This window comes from Symsagittifera roscoffensis, chromosome 5 (assembly GCF_963678635.1).
Source record: "Symsagittifera roscoffensis chromosome 5, txSymRosc1.1, whole genome shotgun sequence".
Lineage (NCBI taxonomy): Eukaryota > Metazoa > Xenacoelomorpha > Acoela > Convolutidae > Symsagittifera > Symsagittifera roscoffensis.
Genome location: NC_087066.1, coordinates 16,794,504 through 16,811,379, shown reverse-complemented (window position 1 = coordinate 16,811,379; position 16,876 = coordinate 16,794,504).

Sequence of the window (16,876 nt, the reverse complement as noted above, 5' to 3'; positions counted from 1 at the left end):
ATTTAATTACGTCATAATTTCCCATTTAGGCAAAAATTTATGGCAAAAAAGCTTCCTTCTACCAATTTGGAACGATTTCTAAGACGGATTAAATTTCCGCTCATGCGTTAATAGAGCGAAAGATATCGCGCGTTTTTAATTTATCCAAACTGGCCAAAATGGCAATCTTTAAACACCCATAACTTTACAAAAAATAATCACAGAGGAAATATCTTTCCGAATTTAAGCTCAAGAAAACAATCCCTTTGAATGATTTTTAAAAAATTCTGTCAAAAATGGCTAGCTAAAAGTCCAAATTTGTCTAAAGAAAAAACCCACCCGAGCACAAATATTCCGTTACTTTCGTTAGGATCAACAACAAAAAAGTGACCACCGCAGCCGCGTCAATGTCTTGCGAGTTTGCCAACAGAGGGTGGGGCTTAATACAAAATTTATGGCCGGTTTTCGCCGCTAAACGGCGACGAGCGCGCAGCGCGCCCACCGGCGACCTCAAACCGGACTGTTTTTTTCCCCTTTATTACATCAGGTTTTGGACTATTTTGTATTGGAATGTTTTGTGTGCGACTGTTTTGTATATGAGTAGTATGCATATAGTGCGTTAGGATCGGGGGGGGGGGGGGTTGTCATACATGGATGACCATTAGGTATAAATCATAATGGTCACCATGTATTAAATGATCAGCAATGGTCACCATGTAATAATCCTAATTGTCACCATGTATAATTTTATACCTAATAGTCCTCATGTAAAACTTCGGTATATTATTGAGTATTCCCACTGAACGTTGTGGTTACATGTTTGGTGCGGGAAAGGATTTGCCAAATCTTCGTTCTGAAACCAGCTGGAGTGTTTAACTGCGCTATAGACTGTTTGCTCAATTCTTCTTAAAACTTTGATTCAAACTCAAATTACATACAAATACATACAAAAGTATGCTAAAGACATTATCGCTTAAATGAAATTGTTTATATCCCAGATTAATTGAGTTCCAAAGCTGAACAAAATCTCGCACTTAAATACACACTAAACACGGAATAGGTCAAATTTTATGTACAGACAATTCTCATATTAAATAACTGAATTTTATTTACTATTCAAAAGTTAATGTGGTGTTTTTTTGTGTTTTAATCTATTCGTCGATTTTTTGACCGTGGTTCTTCTATTTCAACTGCTTCATAATCGAAAAACGAATCGTTGAAGAATGACGACTCGTCCTCATCGGAAGTATTGACCTCCAGATCCGCGATATCCCCGCTATCAATATCACTGTCGTTGGTTTCTGCTGCCCGAATCAGACCGGGGTCTGGAGTTTGCCAACTGCTATTGACCTGGTCCATCAGTTGTCGAAGCGAGCGATGTGGTTGTGTGTTCTCAACAGCAAAACTATCCTCAAAGTATTCATCATCAATTTCCGGATGGTCCCAATCAACGTTTTGAGTGTTAGCGAATTTTTCAGACACCCCATCTAGGAAATAGTCACAATCCCACGACACTGGCTGTTGACGATCTCCAAATCGTCATCGTCAGTTGGGTCAGAATTAACAGCGGCTGTGTTGTCATCACTATCATCAATGCCAATCACAGTTTGACCCACGATGTTTTTGTGACCGTAGGGAAGAGTCTACTGACCATCATCGAGGATGTAGCGTTTGTCATCAAAAGCTGATAACGATGTTTTCGTCGAAGTCACTGTTTGCAGATTGTGTGACTCGGATGCGATTCGACTGTTTTCAGTTTTGAATAACGAGCCAGAGGTCAAGGTGTCTCGATATCGCTGATGACTCAACATCTTCTGAGCAGCTTTGGATACACCTTTCGCCGATAATTTTCTGCAGTCTAAAATTTTATTTATATGATTACTAATCAATTTTTTGATGATCACTAATGTGTGGTGGTAAAAAAACCAAATACGATGTTTTTTTTAAGAACTACATCATGTTAACTTGAAGGCCAGGTGCAACAAAAAAAAATACATGAAGACCAGGTGTGACCTTAAAAATTAGTCATCATTAAAAAAAAACAATCAACCAACACAAAAAAAAATCCCCGACAAAAAAAATTTTAAAAAAAAATTTTTTGCCGACAAAAATTTTTTTTTTAAAAAAAATTTTCGCCCACAAAAAAAAAATCGCCCACAAAAAAAAACCAAAAATTTTCAAAAAAAATTATACTTTTTCGCCCAAAAAGTTTTTTCCAAATTTCTTTTTTTTTGGATAAAATTACATTTTTTCGCCCACAAATAAAAATTGCCTTCCGAAAAAAAAATCACAAAAAATCAAAATTTTTTGAAATTCGTGCTCACAAATAAGGCAAATAGAAATTAATTACCTCTGGACAAAATGGAATAAAGCTTGGGTTTGAGGGATATAAACTCGGTTATAACTTCTCCTGGAAACTCATCCTTGAATTTTAAAACAACCATTTTGTTTTTCGGGTCGTAGAGAGGGTGGTTCTTTGGGTAATTTGACAAGTCAAGTTCATTCAAAATATTCCTTTTTTCGGAAATTTCTCGGTATAAATCTTCACTTTTGACTTGGTACAGGAGACTGTCTGTATCAGAATACAATAGTTTACATTCAAAATTTGGTTTCATTATATCGTAATGAAATTTATACATGTGAAACTTTGCTAACTCAAGAACACTAGCTCCCACAATTGTTGGGACATCCCAATAGATTTTTGTTGGATTCGAAGTGAACGCTGCCAAGTTTTCTCCAAAAATTTTGTAGGATTTAAATTCGAATGCACTAATTTCTCGCAAAGCGGCATGATAATCTCTAACTATCCGAACAAGCATCCGTTTGCGCTTCGACTCGCATGTTTTCCCATAAGCACAATTGTTCAGTAGTTTGTACAAATCCTCCTCAAATTTATTTCTAGCTTGTTGTCGTTTAGTCGTGTTCAATGTGATGTATGGTTCTAACCATGCTTCTTGTTCAAACTTCAGCACACGGTGCACTTTTTTAACTTTAAGTCCCAACCTAACAAACAATTGCAATAGTTTGTAATGAATTGTATAATTTGACTTGTCATGCAGCGTCTGCAATAACTTTTTGGTCTTTCCAATTGAATGTCTTGCAATGTCTTGATTTTTCATCTGCTCGAGTAAATTTGTTTGGTAGGGACTCAACCAATCCTGGGGTACACTTTCTTTAGTAGGAGCTAAAGGGTAATCTTGATGATCCTCATGCAGTTCTTCTGGATACTCGAGATCAACTTCCAATATAAATCCAATCAAAGAGTCTTCAGTCATGTTGAGGATTTGGTTCACAATCACCTCGTCTTCTATATGCTCTATTAGCTCAAAGTACGCACCGGTAATTTCTCCGTTTGCATGACGCCGCCATAGAGGTTATTTGCATCGATCATAAACCCGTAGGTGCTAGGTTGATCTGGGTTGAAGTCGGGGCATTCTTTGTTGTTGGCTTTGAAAAAGCGACTATGGAACACGGATGCAGTACCACCTCGCATCATATTCTCGACCATTTCGAGATGCCTGCGGTCTGATAAAAGCTGAACATTCGAGTCTTTGCAGATACGTTTGAAGGCGTCTCCAGCTAAGTTTGAAGCACTAAAATGGTGCGCGCAGTCCAGACCATAAGTTTGGTGACTAATTTGTCGAAATTCTTCAAAGACGCAAGCAAGAAGGAGTGTATCACACTTGAGATACAAGTTGTGATAATCCTCCAAGTTTTGACATTTGAACACTCTAAAAACTTTCCTTGCATGTTCCAGATCCGCTTGTGAAACTGCAACTTTTCCTCCATTCAAAACATCGGACCAATTTTGCAAAGGAGGCAATTCTTTTTCTGCCAATTTTTCTCTTCTGGTCATGTACGAATAAGGGTAGAAACCTTTTTGTCGTATCAGACACCGTTGCTCCTCCGTCTCGTTTGCAAAATACTTGTTCAAAATTGACATTTTTTCCGCTGGTAGATTATCAACCAATTTTTGCAGGGAAGAATTCAAAAACTTGCATGAGTCAATAAATCTGAGGTATTCAAAAACTTTTTGCTCAGATCCGTTTTTCCTTTTTATAGTTTTAATTAGGACTCCAATGCTTAACGATATATATTTTTCGTCGGTGCTAGGTATAACACTCATTGTACTTGTTGGCTCGCATTCATGCAATGCGAGACAAATGTGGTGAAGGTCATAGTTCTGGATGTTATGTCCAATGACTGGGGTGAAATTTACAGTTCGTCTTGCGAGGTTGCATTTTTCATGTGCCCATCCCAAAAATTTTCCAGAAAATTGGCAATGGTCAAGACATTTTTCGGGCTCATTGGTAAAATGTATACAGCAAATCCAACATGTTGATGTGTTTTCTTTGTTCAACGATTCTTGGCTTTCTAGAAATTGAGGAAACCGTCGCTTTTGATCATATATCTCTCTCGCTAATTGATGCAACTGATTGAGAAACTTTTTCATGCATTGATCAGAGCTGTCATAGTCAAAGAAGTAGGGCTGTGAATTTCCGAGTTCAATTACAGCCAATGAATACCCACAAGCTTCCAGTTTTTGTACAACTCGGGTAGATGATCGCGATGGATTATCAGGACAAGAATCTACAGGTTTCAGAAATGATTCAAAATCAAAATAAATCACAAGTGGTACAAACCACAAGGCCTGGAGGTTTTTGAACTCGTATCTGTTGGTACCTTTTTCTGCTGAAGGCATGACTACTAGAGCAGGTTCATGATCTTTACAACACTGGATAGGTTGCTCGTGAGTTTCATCACTCCAACTAATGTGAAAGCAGTTTCTACATAAACGTGCAATTGGGCGATACTTACACCCTTTGATTTCGCAGATGAACTTTAACAAATCGATTATAAGTACATAGTGATGCTTTGCAGGCTCATACAAGAGAAGCAGGTCCATGTCAAATATTTCAGTTTGGGTGCTGTTATCTTGGTTTGGTCGTTTTGATATATACATAGGCAACAAATCTCCCTTGTTGTACTGGAACACATTTACCCGCACGTCGTTAAGTTGTTCAAATTTTCCAATTGAAGCGAAACTCATGGGTGAATCAAAATTACCTTGGGCTTTGTGTGCACTTTCAGCAGTGTATGTATCAGGTTGTGTCCGCGCAGCTGCTGGGTTCGCTTTTTGTTGATCAGTTAGAAGTAGGTCAACACCATGCTTCAGACTATAAGCAGCGGTAAAGCAAAGTTCGAAGCAATTATTATCTTCGTGATTTCTAATGTTTATCAAATTCTGGGACATTCGAATTCGAAAAGGCAAGTCAATATAAGATGACCCACGGATTGGTGAAAACTTTGCAAGTTTAACAAAAACTTGAATTACGTGTTGCAAAACCCAACCGCTTCCATAAGATGCAAAAGTCTCCAAAACTGCTTGCATTTTTTCGACCATTTCAAAAAACTCATCATCTTCTAATCCTAAGCTCATCACAGGTTTCCTATCAGAGTTTGCATAAATGTCAATCCGCTCGGCATGCTCAGTTTTACTAGAATCATTTATTACTTTAGGTTTTACCAAACCTAAATTAGCGCTGAACTGAACTTTTCTAGGTCCTTCTGCAACTCGATCGATTATGAGACTTTGAATTTCATCTTTTTTCTCTTGCATAAACTGCAAAAGGTCAATCGGCTGATTTTCATCCATGGGTTGGTTTCCGCCGATCACATACGTTTCAAGAACACCGAAAAAAGCAGACTCACTTTTTTGAAGATTGGTGCCGTTGATTTCGTCTTCATCGACAGCATGCACATCACCGAGAGCAGCATTAGCAGCGGCACTTGTAGTGGCTAAATCAGCAGAGGCAGCTCTCATAACAGGAAGACCATGGGTTGCTAGTAAATGAGCTGATAAGTTTTTGGGCGAATGAAATCCCAAATGACAATAATCACAAACACCTCCAAGTTGACCATGAGTGTGAAGAATATGTTTTTGTAAATTTGAAAGCATTTGAGCCGTGAATGAACACTCATTGCATCGATAAACAATAAGTCCTTTTTCAACAAAATGTTTGTCACGCTCATGGCGACTTCTATTGCTCTTATTTGCATATTTCGGTGGACAAAAATTGCATCTGAACATTTTTTGAAATAAGTTAAGCTATTGATTTTAAGAAAGAAAAAGAATCAAGTGATCTCAAATTACACTCAGAAACAACAGTAAATGGGAAGCATAACTGTTCGTCTACCAATTGCAGAGAAAACGGTTTGTGTTTTGCGCGCGTAATTTTGAACTTGAATTGAAGTTCCCGCCAAAATTTGAATTAGATTTGAATTTCCCGCCATAACTGACAAACTCAAATTCGATTGGACGAAACAAATAAATTGTTATTTGAAACATTAATAATTATTACAAACGATAGAAATTAATCTAAGCCAACCAAGTTTGGGCTAAATTTTAATCCAAAATGATTTTAGAGCCAAGAGAGAAAAGTTTTAGTTTTATATTTTATCAATTCAAATTATAAATTGATGAAATTTTCGAAATTGCGAATGAAAGTTGAGCATGTCACAACACATGATAGATCCTAAATATCCCAGTTGTCATGGGGACAGAATATCCTATAAAAATGTCAAAATTAGTATCAAAAACAGTTGAAATGATGAATAAGTAAAGCAAAAACTGAAAAATGACAGTTTTTTAACTTTCCAGGCGCATTGTTATCAATGATGTCAATCACGGAGCGGTCGCACGGTCCATGTCATCATGAATTTGTCTCAATTGTCTTTCGATTTGAAAAAAAAGTCCGAAAAAATACTTTTCTGTAAAGAGAAATGAGTTTGTTGTTTTAGGGGTGATTGAGGGGATTAGCGTTTTTCTCGAAGACTATTGAAAAAACATCTTTTCCCACAATCTCATTAGTCGTGCCCCTCAATCCAATTTCATAATAAAACCACTTGCTCATAATAAAAAATTGCGTCGTCTGGTTGAAAATGGCATTTTTTCGGAAAAATGAAAAAACGATGAGTCATCAATTAAAAAGTTTGATTTTTATTATTTTTCTCAAATATTTAGCATGATGATGAATTCTTGTATTTTTTTCAATATGATCATTTTTGGATACAACAGTATCAATGATCAAATGGTAACTCCAATTTGTAGAAAAAGAAAAAAATTAATGCTTTTTTTTCCTTTTTGTAATTAAAAAATCAAATTTTTAATTAAAAACATTTAAAAAATAATTATTTTTATCAAAAAGTTGGTTTTAAACCTCTTTTATACTATTTTTCATTATGTTTAATTTGTATGATAACTATTTGAATAAACATATGACAACATAAGTTTTCATCCAAAATTATTTTTTTACAGTTTTTTTTTTGACGTTAATTATCTTTTTTCAAAAAACGAAATTGATTTTTTTAATCTTGTTTTCTAAAAATTAGCATATATATGGATGCTTTTCAGTTTCTTCTCAAGATCACTAATGTAAATAAGAACTTCAATGTTAACATGTTAAATCCTATTTGTGGAAAATTTTTTTTTTTTTTTTAATTGAAAAAAAAAAATCAATTTATTAAAAATAAATGATTTTTTAACTTCAATTTTTAAAGGCTTTTGAAATAAATTTTTAATCAGAACCCAATCGTGTGATAATTAATGAACAAATACAAGATACAAACTCAAACTCAATTTTAAAGTTAAATTATTATACACAATAAATACAAACAAAAATCAATAAAACTCAACCTCAGTTTCAAAGTTATATAAGGTCCAAATACTCCTGCGCTTTCTCTAGTGTTGTTAACTTCCTTTTTTTTCTTTGGCGCTAGACAGAGAGAAGGGGTTAAGTTTTCCATGTGGTTGCTCACAGTAGCCACAGGGGTACGCTTTGGAGTTGAGCAACCCGGTTCGTCAAGCCATGGTGACACTACAGGGGAAGGATCAGCTTTCGGGGTAACTACTGATGGTGATTCAATCTGTTCCATTCCCCATGAACGATCAAAAAATTCAATTTCTTCAAAGTATTCTAACTGGTTTTCACACATCGGAGTAACATCACAATCGTATTTATACAAATTTTTTTTTACTGGTTTTGATAAAGTTGAAATATCAACCTGAAGAGCAAGAGGCTCGTCAGGATCCGTATATTTACCAGAATATGTAAGGTAACTCAAATACTTTATATTCAGTTCTTCGTTTTTGTTTGAATTTTTTAAGGAAAGTTTACTGAATAAATGTAAAAAATTTTTGGGAATCATAACGTGATGAGTACAAGTCCACTCATCAGAATTGAAACTTTTTTCTTCGTTAATTATTGCCACAAAATTACCGTGAACGGTTTCATAAAAAATGGTTCTTTCGTGATTGGAATATCCGGCAATAATATAACAAGGCATTTTTGAAGAAAAGTTGGAAGAAAATGACAAACGTAACGCGGAGAGAAATGAAACTGAAATGAATTGTGAAAACGCCTCAAGAGATTAAAATAGGGATTGGTTCTTCTAAAATTAGAAATTTCAAGACCTCCTATGTAGTTTTTAATCAGTTTAATAAGGGAGGGCGTGTAAAATATTTATGTTACCTTGCGTGGTATTCTATGTTTATCTAAATTGCATTCAAATAAATAGCTTGTATCAAAAATAACGTTTAAACATTGTGACCTTTAACACCCATTAAAATTCTTATCAGTTGTACATGCACATTATACTTATCCATTTGAACTAAATTGCAATCCAATATCTTTGCGATATAAAGTACATTTGTATATAAATTAAAATAGATACAACGCTTTCTTTTGCAGGCATATACAATCAATCGTAACCATTCATTTCTTTCTATTCAGTTTTGAATCAAGTTACTTTGAAAATTTACTCGTTACAATGAATAAAACCAAAACAAGCACCACAGCAAATGCAGATAAAGATTTTGGCGATTGCTATTTCGATATTTCGGAAAACAGTAAAAGACTAGTGCGTGCTACATTGAAAACATATGACCAAACTGGAACTTATGTATTCCTGAAAGTTTTCAAAAAAGCAACTGAAGGCGCTGAATTTGAATGTGTACAAAGACTTTCCTTAAGCAGCAAAGAATTTTCAAAATTACTAAAGTCGGGAAAGTCAATCCGAGCGCAAACAAGTGAAATTTCTGATACTGTTGAAAACAAAGACAAACCACAATCTAACTGTAAACGAGCCAGGAAATCTCAACTTTCCTCAAACACAAACGATTTCAAGCACGACTCGAATTAATTTTCCTTTACAAAATGGCAGAAGCTATGTTCGAAAATGTGTTACCTGATTATTTCAAAAAATTTCAACCAAATTTCAAATTTGTTATGACTGAAAAAATTCCTAATTTATCTACTTTTAAAAATTATGCTTTTGGAAGCCACTTCAAATCTGAATATTGCCCTTTTTCAGTCGAGAATGAAAAAAAAATTCATTACCATATATTGATTCAAGTAGATTCAGAGGAACAATTAAACCAATTTTTTCCTTTCCAAAAATGTTTCAGTGTTCCTTGTATTTTCACTTGCTTCAAATACTTAGTTTCTCCTGCTAAAGATGTCAAAGGAAACGGTGAGTTATTTGACAAGCTTAAACTAGCTCTCACTTATTCAGCACAACCTGTTGCAGCCAATCTCGACTTGTTAGATTTCACTGCAATCAAAAAACGTTTACCCAATTTATTGCTTTCTGCAACATCATCTAACAAACAAACTTCACCAAATCAAAACGTTTGCAAGAAATCTCCGGCCGTTGGGGGACAGAAACGAATTGATAATACAGTTACGCCTGCTGCATCGTCGACGTCAAACAAATCCGTAAGAATTTCGACTTCAGTTTCAAAGAAACATACAGAAAGCAGACATGTTCAAACAGATGAGATGAACACAGAAACTTTGAAAAGATTTGAAAGTATAATTAATGGACCCCATTCTGCCGCTTTTTGCAAAATAATGGATATTTTGACAAGTGGATATGGAAAACTTGATGTAGATACTGATGTGCTATTTGTGAAATTTATTGTTAAAAAGAAAGTTAAGTTTTAATTGATACTTTTCATTATTCCCTTTTTATTCTATTGAGTTCAGTAAACATGATTTCAACTTTCGATTTAAAACTCATTCATGAAATTTTTATAGACTTAAAATCACAATATCCAGACAAATCAGTCAGATTTCAGTATTTTTCAGCCACTTGTTTGTATTTGGATGCTGATATTAAATTGGATTTTGTTTTGAAAAACAGACCATATGGTGGTTTAATTGGAATAGACAATTCGTCGCTCGACAAACACTTGAAACATTTCAAATTTCTTAGAATACATGCTATATTGCATGACGCAGCGAGATATTTGCAAGAAAAAAATCATACCGGTCCTGGGTACACATATGTTTTGCCTTGTCCAATAAAAAACTGTTACCTGGGTCACGTGACAGGTATTGCGTTTTGCTTATTTCTTAAAGCATTCAAACCAAAGTTATTTCGTTTGTTGGAATGTTGAGTGAAAGTCATGTTAACCCAAAGAAAGAAAACTAAAAAATTGTTTTTCAACCATCTCATTATTTTAGATATTGAGGGATTTAAATGTGGCAAGAAACCTTTGATCATAAAGGAACTTTCCGTTTGCTCTGCTAATACAATTGATACAATTCATTTTCTGGCACCAATCCAATTCAACAATTTATCAAAAGAAGAGAAAAAAGCGTACAATTGGGTATCTAAATTTCTACACGGGCTTCGTTGGGACGAAGGTGAATACCCTTGATCATACCTGGATCAAATTTTTGACAGCATTCGTTTGAGGAACCCCAATTCCCATTTTTTTGCTAAAGGTACACAAAAATCTGTTTTATTAGCTGAATACTTGAAATTACCCGTGACAAATTTGGAAGATTTTGGCTGCCCAAAGATTGAACAGTTATTGGGTCAAGAAAAACATATTTGCAAACGACATTCTCATTTACTTCCCTCAAATCAATTATTAAAGCATTGTACCCGTAGAAAATCCAAAGTTTTTTTCGATTGGTTACAAAATGAACTGTCCAATGATGCAAACAACCTTATCTCCAAATTTGTTGGTTTACGCTTCAATGACTAATCAGAGTCCTGAAAACAATTTAACACCAAGAATTAAAGTTACTATTACGCGGACAGGCAAATTAGATTGTCGAGGAAAACCTCTCCTGCAAAAACTTGAACAAATTACACTGAACGATATCGAAATCGACAATTTACGGAAATTTTTTACAGTTCTTGACTACTTTCACCTGTACAATGTCCAGACTCCAGGATTTTCGCCAGTCAATTCCGTTGTTCAATCTCAACCTGGAAGGGCTGCAACCTCAGCTGGGAGAGAGAAGACAAATCCATTTGCATGACCATCAGCTTCCAGCTGAACTGAAAGGATTAGTCAAAACTGATAACGTTGAGGAAATACATTTAGTTCAAGCCACTATCAGAGTTGCTGCTCATTTTGTTGTAAAGTTCAAATCTAATTGTAATCATGACAAATTCACAAAATATGAGTTTTTCTTCATTGAACGAGGAGTTGATTTGCCTGTTGAAGCGAAATGACGAATCACATACATATACCAAGTTTTGTGAATCATAATAAATATATTTATTGATTGTCTTCATTTTCTTTTGATCTTGTGTGATTACTAGTTGCTAACATGTCGTGTTTGAAAATTCAAAATTTCAAAAAAATATTTTTGCCAAAAGAAAACACACAAAATGTGAGTTTAACAGGTGAGAATTTACCAAAAGAGTTATTAGACGAAATCAGTACCGGAAACGTAGAAAAAATTGTTCGGATACTTCTGACAGACAAAAACATAGCAAGATATATAATAAAATACAAACCAAACGGCAATAGATCAGAGAGAAAAAAAGGCGATTGGTATGCAGTTGTAACTATCAACCTTGATACAAATAAGCAAAATGAGTCTTCGAGTAAACATGGAAATTGAAGAAACCAGCACTGTTGAGAACAATGATTGCGACTTTGTAGACATTGGTGGTGCCGAACAGTCTTTATCTCACGAAAACAGATCTTGGAAATTTTGTAATTCTGTTTCTCTTCCGTTTGCAGAAGTTGTCTTTTTCACACAAGTCTGTTTCATTTTCATTTTGCTCTCTTTATCTATTTCAAAATTGTCTTTTTACAATCTTAGTTGTGACGAGACTGCCATTTGGCTTTCAATACATCCAGTACAGTTGGTTACATGTTACCCAATCCCAAGTTATAATAATGAATAAGATCATTACAACAAAAGATCGTCTGTTTATGTCCGTTTCAGGTCCCTCGGGATCTGGCAAAACTGATTTAATTTTTCAAATGTTTCTCAAAGGTACATTCTATCCATCATATAACAAGATATTTTATTTTTATCTTCACGATCAACCCAAATACCGTTCCTTTGTTTCTCACAACAAATTTGATATTGAATTTATAAAATTGTCCAGCTTTGAAATTGTTAATAACTTACGGGATTGTATGATTGTCTTTGATGATACCTGTGAAAAAATTTTTAATGAAAAAGATTTTGTTAAATTAGCTACAGCAGGCCGACATAAAAATGTTCATGTTATTTATGTCAAGCACAATTTATTTCAGCAAAGTAAGCAATCACGTAAAATAGATTTGAATACAACTCACTTAATTTTGTTCAAATCACCTCGAGACATTCAACAAATTGATTATTTAGGCAGACAGTTGAATAATGCAAAATTCCTCCGTCATGCGTATCAGTTGGCAACGAAAGAAGATTTCGGTCATCTGTTGATAGACTTGGATCCCAAAACTTCAGAATGTCTTCGTTATTCGTCAAACATAGTTCCACCATCACCAACCATTTTCGATTTACCATCCTCAAAAGCAGTTATCACATCTCTTGAAAATGAAAGAGAAAGAATTATGTATATTGAAGCAAATGCTCAATTGTCGCCATTGTAGATCAATTTTGACAGAAACTGATTCAAATTTTATTAGATTTCTTTGCAATTGTTTTGTGAATGTTTTTCTGGGACATGTTCCAGCTAACAAAAGTTTCATCGAGAGTAAGAAAATACCATTTGGAAAAATTGTTGACCCTAAATTTAGTATCCGAAAAAAACGAAAAGTTTTGGCAAACAATATTTCACTGGTTAAATCAATCGGAGAATCGTGTTACATTTACCTGAAAAACTAGAACCTGAGGCATGTATGCTGAAGAATTCATCCTCATTCCTCGAAAAACATATGCTCCAGATGAAAAAACTGCACCACAATCTCAAATCCTTCATAATCCATTAATTAACGACAAATCATCTCAACTCAATTACATACAACGATTTCGAGAACGAAATATCAGCCGTGACTCTCCACCACCATTAAACCCAACATCTCCTATTCCTTTAACCCCTAATAATGTAGTACCAAATCTTCGAAAAAGAAATTTATCTGCACTTACTAATTTCAGTGATGATGGTGATGATGAAGCAGAAAAAAATTTTGAATCATACAATTCACTGCAGCAGACAAGCTCAAAGAGAACAGAAAAAAACGATGAAAAAAGTAATGGAAAAACCGCTGAAGTGTTTCGAAAGGTTATGGAATCCATTCAAGAGCTATTGGAAGCTAATAAATTGGAAAGGGCAAATATCGTGCTAAAGCAGTTGTTCAAAGTTGAATCCTTGACTTTAGACGTTGACGGATATGTTTTAATTCAAGGAAAACCAACACTCGTTAAAATTGAATCTTTTTTGTACGATACACAGCAAAACACAAAAAACTTGAGGGTGTTTTTTATCCACAAATTTTGAAAGAACTGAATCTTGATCCTAGCTTAGTGTCCAACACTTATGCCAAACAGATTCTCCGCTCGCTTAAGAGCGAAGCAGCTAAGCCCTCAACTTCTTCCTCCTTCGTCTCCGACGACAACCCGACAACTGAGTACTCGAAGAGATCTAAACCCTCCTCTTCGAAGACTCGATCGACAACTCTCAAACCCAAAACCAAGCAATCCGACAAAAGAAAAACCCAGAAAAAAGAATTTTTCCCCACCACCAACGACGACGATGACGACGATGATAAAAACTATGAAAGCAGTAAAGAATCGTTTGCGACGACGTCAACAAAAGAATGGAAATCCTACTATCAGTGAAGAAAAGAAACTCAAATTACTCTACACGAAAGGTCCAGCTGCATTTGGTAGCGTTAAAAATTTAACAAATGCTAGTCAACTCTCACCAAAAAAAGTTTAAAAATTTCTGAGATCTCAATCATCACATACAAAGTATGGATTGTTTCGTAAAACATATCCTCGGCTAAAAGTGATTGTTAACGATATCAACGAAATTTGGTCTCTTGACTTGGCTTATGTTGATAAATTGGCTAAATATAACCGAGGGGTACGATATTTGTTAGTTGCTGTCGATTGTCTCTATCGCTACTTACGAGTGGAACCCCTGAAGACCAAATATGCCAAGGAAACAACCGAAGCTTTCAAAAAAATGATCAAAACAAAACAACCAAAAAAAGTTTGGGTTGACAAAGGCACCGAGTTTAAAGGAGAGTTCGAAAAATTATGTACTAAACGAGAAATCATCAAACACAATACTCACAGTGAAAAAAAATCAGCGTTTGCCGAAAGAAACATTCGATCGCTGAAAAGTATTATGTACAAATAATTGGAGTTTGAATGGACTTACAGTTATATTGAAAAATTAAAAAGTTTTGTTCAAAAGATTAACTCACGCGTTAATAGAGTAACAAAATTGGCTCCAAACAAGGTCACAAGAAAATATGTACCTGCTTTAGTTTCATTAATTGCAAACAGTTCATCGAAGTTGGTACAGAAACCAAAATTTTATGTTGGTGACTATGTGCGAATAGCGAAGACTGACTTGCCTTTTAGAAAAGGTTACAAGCAGATTTTTACAGACGAAGTTTTTGAAATAGTTGCCATTCCTACTGTAAACCCTCCAACATACAGTCTCATTGATGCGGAAAAGGAAGAAATCAGCGGAAAATTTTATGAAAAAGAACTTAGTTGGAAACAAAGCTGATTATAACGAAAATGGGCAGTGATGAGTTTACTGTACATTTGATTTCAACAGCATCAATGGATTATTTCCCAGACAACACTCTGGCCAGTTTTAGAAATTTTTGTAAAGAAGAAATAGATTGGAGAGTTGCTCTCTCAGAAATAATTTTCCCCACAAAATTAAATAATGTTACTGATGAGGAATTTACGTACTTCAGAGCATCCGAATTAGTAGCCAGTAAATCCAACGCTGGCAATCGGAATACAATTTCCAGACCCTACTATGGCGAAAAAGTTTTTATCAAATCAGGAGAGTACACTTTTATAGAACAATTGATTAATGAGATAAAAACAAAACTCAAAGACAAAATTCATTTTGATGCAAGTCCTCAAGAAATCACGAATAGCATGAGCATTTGGATGAACGCAAATGAAGGAATCTCATTCCCAAGTCCCCAAATACCCAGTCTGTTAGGCTACAATGCAAAGCTTGATGAGAACGGTGAATATCACATTGGTTACAAAATGATACCCTCCTTCGATGCACCTTATGAGGGAAACGAACTGTACGAATCTCATTTCCCATATGACTTATCAAGTGGGACAAGTCTAATTTTTGTCTATATTGACATTATTCAATACCAAACTGTTGGTGATGCAAAGGCCCCATTGTTACGCGTCATTGATTCAAATAGACGCATCAAAAACGGTAGTGCCTGCAGCATTGAACCTAATCATCGAAAAAACTTCACTAATTTAGACTACAAAAAATTATTCACTTCATCTGTACAATCAATATCGGTACAGTTGCGCACAGAAACTGGAAGACTAGTGAAGAACTGGTAAAGTTGTGTTGACTCTAAAATTCAAGCGCTTTGATTGAAAACCAATGGAACAATATTATGCAAAGCAAGCTTCACTTCCTCATTTCTCTGGACACTACCGACAACGCGGCAGTGGATTTGGCGCTTTGGCTGCTGGTATTGGTCGTGTTGCTACACCGTTTGCACGACGGGTTATTCTACCGGCTGCGAAAAAACTGGGCAGAGATTTTTTGATGAGTGCAGCGCCAGAACTAATTGATGTCGCTATGAAAAAGAAGTCTCCTAAACAAGCATTGAAAAACACTGTCACAAAAACTGCAAGAAAACAACTCGGTGGTGGTAGACGTCGCCGTCGAAAGACACCAATGAATGGATTACGAAGAAGAAGGTCAGTAGGAGCTCGAAAAAGAAAAACAACCATTCGAAGAAAAACCAGACCAGTGAGAAGTCGAGCAGATTTTTTCTCAAACATAAAAAATGATCACTAATTTGTTACCCAATGAAGCTACCCATAGCTCTCTGGATTTGTTTGAAAAACAACCTCTTTTGATTACTTTTGAAAACGCTTTTGATCAAAAAATTGGACCTGTCTATTCACCTAATGGACCAATGCTTGAATTTGAAATCACCGGTGACCGTAATAATTTTGTTGACCTGCAAAAAATTTATTTGGAAATACGATGCAAAGTAACGCAATCAAATGGAGCTGATCTGCGATACGACAACACTGATCCTACTGTGTCTGATTCACCGTTCCTCGTAAACAACTCCCTGTATTCCCTTTTCTCTGACTGTACCCTCTCTGCTAATGGACTCAAAATCTCAATTGCCAATAGTAATTTTGCGCATAAAAGCTTTATTGGAACAGAATTTTCTAACAGCAAAGGAGCCAAGGACTCATGGCTTAAGTGTCAGGGATATCGTTTTGAAAACAATCCCGCTGCAATGGATGCAGCTGATTTCACATCTCAACGAGAACTGGTCCGTGAATCGAGGGAAATTTGGTTCTATGGACCCGCTGGAGTTGATTTTTTCACATGTGACAAGCATTTGTTGAGCGGTGTTACCCTCAGACTTTCCTACAGACGT